The sequence below is a fragment of the Mizuhopecten yessoensis genome, unplaced genomic scaffold, assembly GCF_002113885.1.
Source record: "Mizuhopecten yessoensis strain PY_sf001 unplaced genomic scaffold, ASM211388v2 scaffold2995, whole genome shotgun sequence".
Taxonomy (NCBI): domain Eukaryota; kingdom Metazoa; phylum Mollusca; class Bivalvia; order Pectinida; family Pectinidae; genus Mizuhopecten; species Mizuhopecten yessoensis.
Window position 1 is genome coordinate 526,601 of NW_018404823.1, and position 13,806 is coordinate 540,406.

Genomic DNA, 13,806 nt, shown 5'->3' on the forward strand with positions numbered 1-13,806 from the left:
CTGAAACACATGGTGCAAGGCAAGATCAAAGGATGTTCGGGCAAAAAAAGAAGTGAACGTCATAAAAACAATACTTTAAATAGAGCTCCGGAAAAAGCAGATATACATCAGCATGTTTTTTTATATGACAGAAATAAGCGGTGGTTGGCACTACAACAATATATAATGTTGTGCATTCTCAGCTTGATGTGTGCAGCTTTGCTGTGTTCAAAACCGCAATATTACAGACAATAACTTAAAGTTTTCTAGAGGGTAGTTATCTTCTTATTAAGCAAACTTAATAGACAATAGAATGTAACAACGTTTATATATACATTCTTTGTGCAAGAGTTTTAAATAAGTAGTTGACTGAGTTAGTACAAATGTCCTCGGTCACGACATCTTTATCTATTGATATGATTTATACAGACCGTCCGTATCAATCATAAAAAAAATAAAAATAAAAGTAAAAATAAAATGTTTACTCTGATAAAATAGTGTTGTTATGTCAATATACATTGAACAATCACGAAGGGTTGTTTTTAGGGCCTCGTAGAATTGTGTTTTCCCTGCCTATAGGAACTCCTTCCATATCCTCTCCCTCCTTCGAGGCGACGCAACCCCCTTTAAGCATACACTCCGAAAAATGATTTGCTACGCCACTGTAACTACAGTAGAATAACAAAGCTTTCATGGTCACATGCTTCATATGTTTAAATAATTTAACAGATATTAATTAATCGAACACAGATATTTGCCTGTAGCTGTATATTAGTCCACTTTTAAGATTACAAATGTGAACAATAGAAGCGAAGGTCATAAAAACTAATCTTCATAAAGATCTCCGGAAAAAAGCAGATATACATCAGCATGTTTTTTTATATGACAGAAATAAGCGGTGGTTGGCACTACAACAATTTATAATGATGTGCATTCTCAGCTTGATGTGTGCAGCTTTGCTGTGTTCAAAACAGCAATATTACAGACAATAACTTAAAGTTACATAGAAGGTAGTTATCTTGTTATTAAGCAAACTTAATAGACAATAGAATGTAACAACGTTTATATATACATTCTTTGTGCAAGAGTTTTAAATAAGTACTTGACTGAGTTAGTACAAATGTCCTCGGCCACGATATTTCTTATCTATTTAATAAGTTTGATGTTCATAATGCTACCAAGAATTATTGCGTTGAAAGAAGATTACTGCTCTGTTAAATTGGTGTCGAGACAAACATCATTACGTATATAGATATATGTTTTCAGTTGTAATTGCCAGCATTCAATTTGAAATTTCCGCTTGTCAAATTCCGAAAAACATCACATATGAACATATCTGATGTACAAATAACTCTAGTAAGAGAGTTTCAGGTTAAGAAATTAAGTTAGGTTAGTGCTGACTACACCTATTCAACACCGGAAGTATCTCGTATTTCATTTAGTCAGGATGGTGTGGTAAAACGAGACTTTAGGATAAGGCTGACACCAAAAGACAGACCTTTAATACTTCTTAAAAAGAAAACGGACACTAATTAGTCAGCCAAAGTACACTCCAGACAATATCCAAATAGAAATTAGAGAATATCGAAATGTAATCCATGACTGGATAAACAAATCTTCCTACAATTCAGAGCTTGATGCATATATGTTTATAGACACAGACCCATAGTTGTACACAATATGAATAACTAAACCATGAATCGACACACAATTTATAAAGTATCTTTGTAATATACATGGGTTTGAACTGACTGTATGAAGGTACTGACCTGTCACTTTGTCATATCGGCTGGTTTATCATATTGAATACTGTATCTACAGATCTTATCTACATTGGATGATAGGTAATTACCTACTAACTTATAATATTTAACTATTAATTTACATAATAATTAATAAAATATGTTGCCACCTTGACTTATTGCTTCTTTGAATGAACATTTCTGAGGTTAGTTTGTAACAAAATCAATGCAGCTGTATATTTTCTTAAAAATAGAATCATCGTATTGTTTCATCGACCAAAACGCCAGCAGAAAAACTCTGTCACAATTAAAATCCGTTTTTGTCGATGGCTTTAAGAGAGGGAAGAGGTTTGCATATCACGCCATTGTATAGTTACTAATACAATCACTGTTCCATGTGCTACTCGACAGAACTGAAGACAAAGTCGCTTTACATTCCTGTATATACCTCAGTGGCGTAGCATACATGTATGTTTGTATGCTTAAGCATACACTAAAATTTCAAGATATTTTTTTTTAATCATCAATTTCTATTAGTTCTTTTTTTTTATAATTTATATGAACCGTTCGTATCAATCATAAAAAAGGAAAAAAAATAAAAAAAATCTTTGAAAAATTTACTCTGATAAAATAGTGTTTTTATGTCAATACACATTGACAAATCTCGAAGGGTTGTTTGTAGGGCCTCGTAGAATTGTGTGTTTCCCACCTATGGTAACTACTATATATCCTCTCCCTCCTTCGACGCTACGCATCCCCTTTAAGCATACACTCCGAAAAATAATTTGCTACGCCACTGTACCGTAGAATAATAAAGGAAATGGATAAACTTTACTTATTTGTGGACTGAGACGTTCCTCTTAATACGCTGTAATATATAGAATTACCATATGAAAACATTGGACATAGATTTTTGTTAACAGGAGAAATGCCATGTTTTGCATTAAATTACACGTAGAGAGGTACGTTAGCGGCGGCTTTTCGCTTTGATCACACCCATAAAATTGACATACCTGTAGCATCTTCCATCATGGCTTGTTTCGTTGGATAGGTAATTATAGGTAATGTGTATATATATGGTTCATACCACATATGAACATTTGTTAAAAAAATAGATTTGAAATACTGATTAGAATCAATATTCGAAATTTAAATCAATTTTAATCATATTTTATGTTTGACCATTAATATTTGACTAAATTATATATTCGAATCATGCTTATATTTAAGTCATACTTTTTAAAGTAACATTATTAAATATACAGACAATTACTATGAAATAATCTTTGAAATTGAAATTTTGTATTTGCATTTTCATTTTCTGTAATATATATATATGCACATATCTGCATATCAGGTACATACCTTTTGAAGATGAAAACTCCAATAAAACAAAATCAACTTTAAATCCGGAAGTAATCCCACCAAGTAATTCCAGGAGCCGAAGGAGTGAAAAAGCAGGTAACACACACACCCTAAATTGCAGACAAAACACAATATATCCAGGTAATTGTAAGACTACGTATTTTGAGTAGAAATCACGTGTGTCCTAACTGAGCAAACAGGTATTTTTGTTGATTAATCTTTACTATCACCTGTGACAAATGACTTGATTGGGAATACAAACTAGCATACAGATTAATGCCTTTCCGTCATTTCTGTACAAATTTAGAGAAACCTGTCGTCGAAAAAGCACGAGGAGATAGTTGACAGAGGGCCAGTGTTGTGAGTACTTCGACTCCGCCTCATTCCGGGAGCTCTGGCGTTTAAACATTTTGTTAATACACAGGTATACCGGCGTATTGGTTGTGTACACACTACAGTGAACAGACCCACAAACCTGTATTCAAAATTGTACGATATCGTCGAGTTATCGTCGAGTTAGTCATAGTCCCCGTTGATCCTTAACATAGCAGCGCGGACCGGGTTCACTTTAAATATTAAAGGAAAACAGTGGTGCAGAACACCTTGTCCCTGAGAAATGATCCGAGGTAAAGAGCTGGCTATTTGTTACAGTGTTAAGATCTAGACGATTAGTATACAACGAGGGCACTGTTCTTTTTTATTGCAGGATATACTATTAGCTTTTTTTGGTTAATACTTTCATTCATTCAGCGGATCAGAGTAGGTTAAAGACGTTTGTGAATTTATTTATCCTTATTGTCAAACAATATTTTGTTTTGGTATTTAGGTTCTTGTATACGTTTTTACATTGTTAAAGTTTCACCAATTTGCGTTTATTATTAATGCATGAACATATACCTGCAAGCAAAAGCACAAAAGGCGTATATATTTTCAGCATTGACATCCCAAGAAGTATCAACACTGTGAGTGATTTGAATAGACAAAATGAGAAAACTTCCATAAGAAAACACCATACCAAAATAAATGCAGTATGCTATGTATATCAGGTAATACCGTATATTGTTACTTTATGCGTCTTACTATCATTATATAACCCAATATCCAGAACTTCTTAAATGGAACTCACTGGATCTCAATTAGTAAACCGATTAGATCGAATCAAGGATGTGTCGACTATTTTAGCACTATTTTACGTTGTGGAAACGTGACGTCATTATTCCATCATTGTCGTTGCTTTATCCGCAATGATTGTTTCTTTTTCCATAACGCATATTGAACAGTATTGCAGGGTTATGGTAAGTAATGCTTGGCAGTAAATATTCAAATAAGAAAAAACACTTTAGGCGTGTGAAACTTTTACACGTACACGTGCACTTGACGTCTCGGATTGCACTGGCTTGTTTCGCGTATTAATATATTTCACTTTGACTACAGCTCTCATGGAATATATTTCACTTTGACTACAGCTATCATGGAATATATTTCACTTTCTCATGGAATTTATTTCACTTTGACTACAGCTCTCATGGAATATATTTCACTTTGACTACAGCTCTCATGGAATATATTCATTTCAGCAATAGACGCCTGCCTTGGGAGACGTCATATGAGCTTACATGTGTGGTGTTGTCAATCCATTACATTTTATTTATCCAAAAGACCGAATGTCCCTTTGATGTCATTCTTGATGCTATGGAGGAACACTACGAAAGCCTGTCCTTTTCATAATCCGTATCGAGGAGCCTATAGTTTTAATAAGGGCTTGTTCAATTGATTGATAACAGCACTTTTATGTAATCATATAGTATCAGATACCGTTAAAAAGGGCAATGCAAATCATGTCTTAATTGGTTAAGTCGGACGATTATATTTTAAGTCAAACATATATTTTGCTTTTGTCTGTAATAAGTATGTTTGTTTGTTGATTAGCTTACCATTTTACATCGTATTATAGCCAAGTAACAGAAAATCACAGGTGAAAGAAAAAATCGAAAATATACCACAGTGACAACACAAAAATCAGAGTTTAGAGGAAATACAAAAATACCACAGCAGAAACAATGAAAACTCATTAAAACTCAGCAAAAAAAAACAAACAACCCATCATGAACCCCTTTGAACGGAGACGAAACCAGGAAGCCACGTGCTTCCTATATCACATCCATTATTATGTCTGCTGTCAAACCAGTGGCAAACGACTAAAGACATATATATATATATATATATATATATATATAGTGAACAACCCAACCAGTTATTCCATGGTAAGTCCTATCACTGAAAAGATCATGTCAGAACGATGATGATGATGACACGTTCTCCGAGTAGGTTGATGCTTCTAAAGTAAGATGATATTTACCGTAGCTTCTTATTTAATTTAAAAAAAACAAAAACAAACCAAGTTTAACGAACGATCGTATCTTACTTAAATCTAAACATTGCCGTGTAAATGAAATCAAAACGGATTACGTAATTTTATCGAATAAGGAAGATTTAACATGATAAAGTATTGCCTATTCAACCACGCGTTTCATCGACTCGGTTGTATCAAGCTTTTCCAGTATAACAATACATGGGACGAAAATAGTAATCACTGATATACCTGATAATTCTTGAATATGGAAACAATATATGGATATGGATATCATGGGATTCCAAATATTCACTTTTCTTTCAGGGAACAGTGTAATATTTAATAAAATGCTGAAAAAGGGAATACAAAATTCGACTTGACGTGCAATAAAGATGACAATGCTTGGTTTGACTGAACTAGAGCTGTAGTTTTGTCAAATGTAAGATCCTTGTGCAAACATATACATAATTATATAAATATGTATACAATGGACATACATGTGATGGTGACTTGCATAATGCAGTGACATGCAAATGCTACTGTTACATGATATCTTTCTAAAAATTAAAGTAAATCTATTTCATGTCACGATAAAGTTATTTACAGGTATATTTGCGAGGGGAGCAGCTAGTGATTTAAACTACACACATACAAGTACGAAATTCAGTTCAGTGATGTACCTGTCAGATGGCCACGACAAATCCTACGACTTGTTCATAAATTGCTATCTTATTGAAGACCGAATAAGAGTTCTTGATTTTTTTCCTTTTGTCCTGTGCGTTCATACATGAGTTTTTCTTCATTTGCACCAGACAAGTACTAAAATGCCCTCTGACCATAATATACCCACTTCTATTGACTTAGCTTGAAGACAAACTCGATCAATCAACGTTTGACATTTTCAAGCAGCAATCGTACTTCATACATTTTACGTGACATTTAAATATCAATGTATTTTGAGACGTCATCGCGGAGACATCATGCATTGTAAATATAATAAATGTTTATGTTTGTGGTTGGTCAAAATAGTATCACGTAGTCAAAACCGTTAGTAAATGAAAATATTAGACTTTTCAGATGAATGATACATATCTATTTAACCACATAAGTAACATTAATCACACACACATTCAATATTTATCATATTAATTTGTACTTATGAATTCTCATATGAATATCGATAAGAAATTCTCATCATTTCTCCGTATAACCAGCATCCAATGTTTCGTGTTTGTAATGAAAGAAACATTACCTGTTTTGTTGAACGTCTGTCTGTTTTGTATCCAAGTTAAAAACTCCAAACCTTTGAACATATTCCAGGAAAGAGGTTCGCGAGTGGACTCATCAAGAGTTATGATGCGTGGTGTATCTAGGTAGGATACACATTTAGTCGATCTGATGTAGCCCTGTTCATGCAGTGTTCCACATAGCATGTGAACGATCGTTAGAAACTGATCTATTTTCCTGTATCATGTTCTGATAGAATTAAAACTATTGAAGCAACAGTTGTGCGTTGTTCACACAGATGTAATCGTACTAGGGACGTTAATTATTGATACAGATCGTCAGGGGAAGCTGATTCCGAGTTAGTGAAACATTTGTTACTCCTCCTTCGTTGCCTGATGTTTTATTTCTATGAATATAAATGTTACAAGAATCACATATATTGGCCTTGTAAAAAACATCAAAGACATATAGTAACTGAAAATTAAAATGGTTTGAAATATTTTGCTAACATTCTTATTCCCAATCAACTTCAAGCTATCCTTTCTTTTGTTGTTCTCTGTAGTCGTATATGATTAAATACTTTTTAATTTTGCATTTCCTTGCATGCAAATAGAGTATGTACACCTTACACATTTATTTATTTATTATCTACTACATGTATATATATATACCTATAAACAATGAATGCAGGGTTTCTTTGATTTCAGGAATTTGAATTACTGATACGTTGTAACATCCAAATAATTTACTTCCGAATTCTTAATAAACCCCTTATTCTTTTAAATGAAGTAATTTTCGATACAGCTTTGATGTACTGTATAAACCACAGCTGTTCAACGCGACTGAGTTGGTACAGTGTAGTAACGTTCAACCCACAAAGTCAGGCATGCAACACGTAACCATGGCCTGGCATTATCAATTAATTTTGATTACCTACCATGAAATTTTACAGCATCTTGATTTGAATAATTAACCAGCGTTGACTATAAAAGTTGATAGAAATCACGCAGAATGCCGAGGAGATAGCTAAATAGACAGGCTGGGTTTATATATTGAATAATGAACCCAGTTATGTATCTCGAAAAAATATACAGTTATGTTGTTAAAATGAAAAATTAAATTGAGGTAAGAAAAGAACAAGAGGCGTTGTTTAACCTTGGCGATCCATCTACTTGGTTAGCAGCTGATCTATAATTGCTGTTTTATTGTGTGACGTCAGTAGGACACGATGCTATCAGGGTCACTGACTGAACATCATTGATTATTGCAGTCACAAAAGAACAGGAAATCACAAGATAAACTGATGAATCAGACTTGGTTACCATTTATTGTAAGATTCGTATTTTTGTTATGACGAGTAATTTTTTGTACTGTTTCCAAAAAGAAATTGTGTGCTCTCCAATGGCAATCTTAAACTTTTGTGTCAAGAAGGTACATGCGTACTCAACAAAATTTATTCTGGTGTCATACCTTTCTATTTCTGTGATCTACTTCATACAGGTCTAGATAGTCCGGATTATTCTGACGTTTTATCGACTTTTTTTTTATATCGGTCTGGCGTCGATTAATCGCCGCCAGACCGATATAAAAAAAAAGTCGATAAAACGTCAGAATAATTCGGAATAAGGTCTAGGTAATCTTGCATTTCTCACATGTTCCATTTACAAGACATCTGTTAAGCTATACTCAAAGAATATGAACGCTAGCATATATTAGTTTTAAAGTAACAAATGAGGCTATGGGTAACATCAGTACAAAATAATGGTCATGCCATATGTGACAATTAATTACTGTATACCGTACGCGTTAAACTTTCGTCCCGTTAAACTTTCGCCCTTCACCGGCAGAGTCCTTATTCGCCCAGTGTTAAATTCACCCTACACCGCCTACAGTGGAACACCACTGGACTCCAATTGCATCACATACGGTACCTGAGTTAAGGCTCTGTGTAGACGAAATGGTGACAAAACATGTGCCGTCGTATACGTAATTTCTTTTTAAACTTTCGCCGTCATGTTAAATTCGCCCTCAGATCGGAAGGCAAAAAGCGCGAAACTTAAACTTAAACTGCGGCGAAAGTTTCCCGGTGTTCAGTCATTTGAATGGAAATTCATACAAAACATAATATTAATAAAACAAATAATTCCTTGACTGTTTCATTACAAGTATTCATAGATAAATTACAATACGCCATAGAATATCGGGTCAAGCTGCTCATTGTGTAAGAAACGCCTATAACATCGCTTCACATCGAATCATCCGCAACTTAAGATTATTTTCTCGTTTTATATCACCAAGTCGTTTATATGTACTATTGCTAACCAGTATTACTATAGGACACCATTGGCTGTTTTTTTTCCTAGAATGACTTATAACATACATTTATCGCTGGAATATTAAAACCGTACTAGCTCTTTTGATAATTTATAAATGCAATTATAGCGCTGTCAGAACTTTGAAATATTTGACAGGCACGATATAAAAGTAATGCTATTATAATGATTTACGTGTGGTGTATGTATACGTAACAGCCACTGAAGTTTAATGCTTTGTGGCTTTTAAAAATACGCACATCCAGTCATAGGGTAGGGCGTTAGCAACATAAAAATGAAAGTCCAGTAAATCATAACAAGCTTAGCTTTACAAGTCATTGCTTTAACGGTCTAAATGAATATTATTATGAATAACTTATAAATGTGTCAATAATTTTAGGTTTCCTGCCTTAGTATAAAAGTATTGAATCCAAGAAATACACAACTGTATTTGTAATTATTATAGATATAGAAATTTATTATTTTTCCTATCATTCCCAACAAGTGATTGGTCAGGAGTGCATCACGTGTCCACCGATAAAAACCGATCTTGACTTGGAGCGCGTGATTTTTGACGTGTCTCCAAACAACGCAACGTCCCGCTTCCGAAGCTTTTTTGTTGTGTTTTTTTTCAGATTGCTTACATCACTGTTTTAAAAATAATAAAACAATTGTAGCCTTTAACTTCGGTCGATACCTGGATTTATCGACCCGAGAAAAGATATATTAACCGAGGACGCAGGCTATAATTGAATGATATTCGATGAATATTCTGCGTTAATTAACTTGTTGGTAAACTAGACTACTAAATTAATCGCTAGTTGATACTATCATGTTGAATAGTGACATTTAGATTTAACGAGTTGTGTGACCATTAGAAAACGAAATTTGTCCTGTTTTCTTTAATTGAAGAGTAGATTATAGTTTGCTGTAAAATCATTTTCCTTTCGCATGAATATACATTCTAGAATGCCAATTTTACCCCCATCGTAAAAATGTGTATATTGAATCTCGCTACATTGTATTTCATTAAAGACACAAAAAAACTAATGATATCAACTTATCAGTGGCAGTAATTTTTACAACGGAACCAGATATTTGCCCCCTTTTCCCAACAACTATATTGACGACTCACCAAAATTGAGTTTCCAACAGCTCTTTGTCCTGTATGTAACTACATAAAATTTTAACTCGTACTGTCATACAGACAAACTCTAATTACAGCAGAAGTTTTATGACATAATTTCTTTAAATATTCATAGAAAGCTATCAAGTTGATTAAAAAATAACATAGCATTAGCAACGACAAAATCAGAACTCGAGGATGATATTAAGAGCAGTCTATTACATAATACATCAGGAGGCACGATATTCTAGTGGCAGGACGCCGGGCTCATAACCGAAGGGTTGCGAGTTCGACTCACGTCATGGCACTGAGTTGTATCTTTGAGAAAGATACTTTGCTCCGCTTGTTCCAGTCTACTCAGCTGTAAATGAGTACGTGGTTGGGTAGTGCTGCAATTGTAGAATGCTAGCTGTGAGCGCCGAAATGGTAGCACCGGTGTTATGCATAAAAAGTACCCCCTTACCAAAAAGTATCCGGATACTTTTTATACCTGCATAAAATGTACCCCCCCCACCTTGCATAAAAAGTGTCCCCCTTATGAAAAAAAAATATATTTATCTATTTTCAAACCAATTAAGTTAAGGACTTCAACAGGACATTACAGGGGAATATTTATCCACCCCTACCCCACCAATCCCCATCCCCGGGGCCAGGTAATTATGCCAAAATAGTTTTCAATCACTGGACACAATTAGGTTTGGGGAGTCATGAAGAAACATTTTCAGCCATAGCATGTTAGAGTCATTACCCAACCTATCTTCAACTCATGAAAAATGTAAAATTTCAATACATTTTTTTCAAAATAAAGTAAAGATCTGGTGTGATACATGACTGACAGGTATAGAAGTGATAAGGTCTGTTATGATACAGGACTGACAGGTATAGTATAGTTATAAGTTGTAGTGTAATACAGGACTGACAGGTATTGTATAGTGATGAGGTCTGGTATGATACAGGAATGACAGGTGTAGTATAGTGATGAGGTCTGGTATGATACAGGACTGATAGGTGTAGTAAAGTGATGAGGTCTGGTGTGATACAGGACTGATAGGTGTAGTATAGTGATGAGGTCTGGTATGATACAGGGCTGACAGGTATAGTATAGAAATAAGTTGTAGTATGATACATGACTGTCAGGTATAGTATAGAAATTAGTTGTAGTATGATACATGACTGGCAGGTATAGTATAGTGATAAGTTCTAGTATGATACATGACTGTCAGGTATAGTATAGAAATTAGTTGTAGTATGATACATGACTGGCAGGTATAGTATAGTGATAAGGTGTAGTGTAATACAGGACTGACAGGTATAGTAGTGATGAGGTCTGGTCTGATACAGGAATGACAGGTAGAGTATAGTGATGAGGTCAGGTATGATACAGGACTAGCAGGTGTAGTATAGTGACGAGGTCTGGAATGAAACAGAACTAACATGTGTAGTATAGTGATGAGGCCTGGTATGAACAGGACTAACAGGGGTAGTATAGTGATGAGGCCTGGTATGAACAGGACTAACAGGAGTCGTATAGTGATGAGATCTGGTATGATACAGGAGTGATAGGTGTAGTAAAGTGATGAGGTCTTGTGTCATACAGGAATGACAGGTGGAGTATAGTGATGAGGGCGGGTATGATACAGGACTAGCAGGTGTAGTATAGTGATGAGTTTTGGTATGATACAGGACTGTCAGGTGTAGTATAGTTATGAGGTCTGGTATGATGCAGGACTAACATGTGTAGTATAGTGATGAGGTCTGGTATGAACGAGACTAACAGGTGTAGTATAGTGATGAGGTCTGGTATGAACAGGACTAACAGGTGTAGTATAGTGATGAGATCTGGTATGATACAGGACTAACTNGGGTAATGACTATAACATAACTAAATGTTTTTACATGACTCCCCAATCCTTATTGTGTCCAGTAATTAAAAAATATTTTTGCATAAAATCCGGGCCCCGGGGGTGGGGATTGGTGGGGTAGGGGTGGATAAATATTTTCCTGTAATGTCCTGTTCAAATTCTCAACTCAATTGTATAAAAAATACAGAAATATGAGATTTTTCATAGGGGGGTACTTTTTGGTCAGGGTATAAAAAAGTATCCGGGGGTGGGGAATTGAATATAGGTTGGGTTATGGCTAAAACCTAACTGTAAATGTTTCTTCATGACTCCCCAAACATTATTGTGTCCAGTGTTATTTTGGCATAATTTCCTAGCCCCGGGGGTGGGGATTAGTGGGGTAGGGGTGGATTAATATTCCCCTGTAATGTCCTGTTCAAGTTCTGAACTCAATTGCATAAAAAAAGAGAAAAATCATTTTTTCATAGGGGGTACATTTTGGTCAGGTGTATAAAAAGTATCCAGGGGGTGGGGAGTTGAAGAAAGGTTGGGTAATGACTATAACATAACTGTAAATGTTTCTACTTGACTCCCCAAACCTAATTGTGTCCAGTGATTGAGAATTATTTTGGCATAATGTCCTGGCCCCAAGGGTGAGGATTGGTGGGGTAGGGGTGAATAAACATGCAACTGTNATCCGGATACTATTTAAGCAGGAGGTACATTTTATGCATGACACCGGCTGAACGCTCCCCAGGGAGTTGAGAAAGATATTGGCTGGTTGCAAAGGCCCTATAACCCCGGATAATAATTTGTGAACCGCTTTGAGACGACCTAGGAACTAGGTTGTGATAGAGCGGTATACAAGAACCTAGTTTTTCTAGTTTTGGTATTTTTATTTGGTTCTTGCATGGGTTGTTTTGATGTTTATGTGGGAATAATGTTTATACACACCCTGGGTAATAGCCCTTCATCGTCGTTCTATATATACCGTCGTAGTAAGACAGCCGAGCTTTAAATTACATTTCGCTACTTAAATATATTTCATTTTCTTTTATGGCCACTGTGAATTGTAGCTGGTGGCGCATTTAAGGTATACATTTTAATTAAGGGATAATGCATTGCTCTTTTCTGCCGGAATTACTATTCGTAAGTTCAATGATTCATATCGTCCTCGGGCAATACTTTATTTCAGAATAGTTCTTTTAGCTACAACTGGGATTTCATTTTCAACACAGCGATGTTTGGTAGATTTCCGGCTGGGAAATTGTTCGCTGAAATATGAAATTGTATAATTGTATCTTGTGTTAAGTTAGCTGACCATAAACGCACCATTACTTGTTGTTGGATTTCTAGTATTCTCGAACTGAAGAATTAAGAAACGGTATTAAACTGTATTTAACCTTATTTGGAGTTAACTGGATTATCCGTTTAGTCGATACAATTGTGATTTCCTCAAATTCAAAATGGGCAAGAGTAAAACAATCACCAAGATTTCATTTTTACATTTTAAACGAAACATAACAACCTCAACAGCTGTCCAGACAGTGTAACAAACCTGCATATGTTATCACTTGCATTCACTTGTGAAATAATCCAGGTGTTGTTTTTGTGGTTATATAGGGAGACAAATATAGCCAAGAGCAACGTTTTGTATCAGAACCCTCGAACACGAATTAGGAAGGTTTACATGACATACTGCCACAGGGGATACACCTTTCCAATACGGAAATAGACCTAAACACACTGATCAGTTACAGAGAATAATCAGAGAGCCAGAGGTATTGGTGTTTATATTCCTATATGTTAACTCATTTCCTCAGTTGTATTTATGTTTTACCGTAGGCACTGACATCTGGTT

The 13,806-nt window shown here is 35.1% G+C and overlaps 1 protein-coding gene across 1 annotated transcript in view; it reads right to left on the bottom strand.

Moving 5' to 3' along the window:
• LOC110446786 overlaps positions 1-3,636 on the bottom strand; it is a 93,560-nt gene extending 89,924 nt beyond the window's left edge. The window contains exon 1 of the mRNA XM_021492104.1: positions 3,087-3,636. The gene's annotated coding sequence lies outside the window, so the exon portion shown is untranslated. The remainder of the gene's footprint in view (positions 1-3,086) is intronic.
• Positions 3,637-13,806: the final 10,170 nt, after the last annotated feature.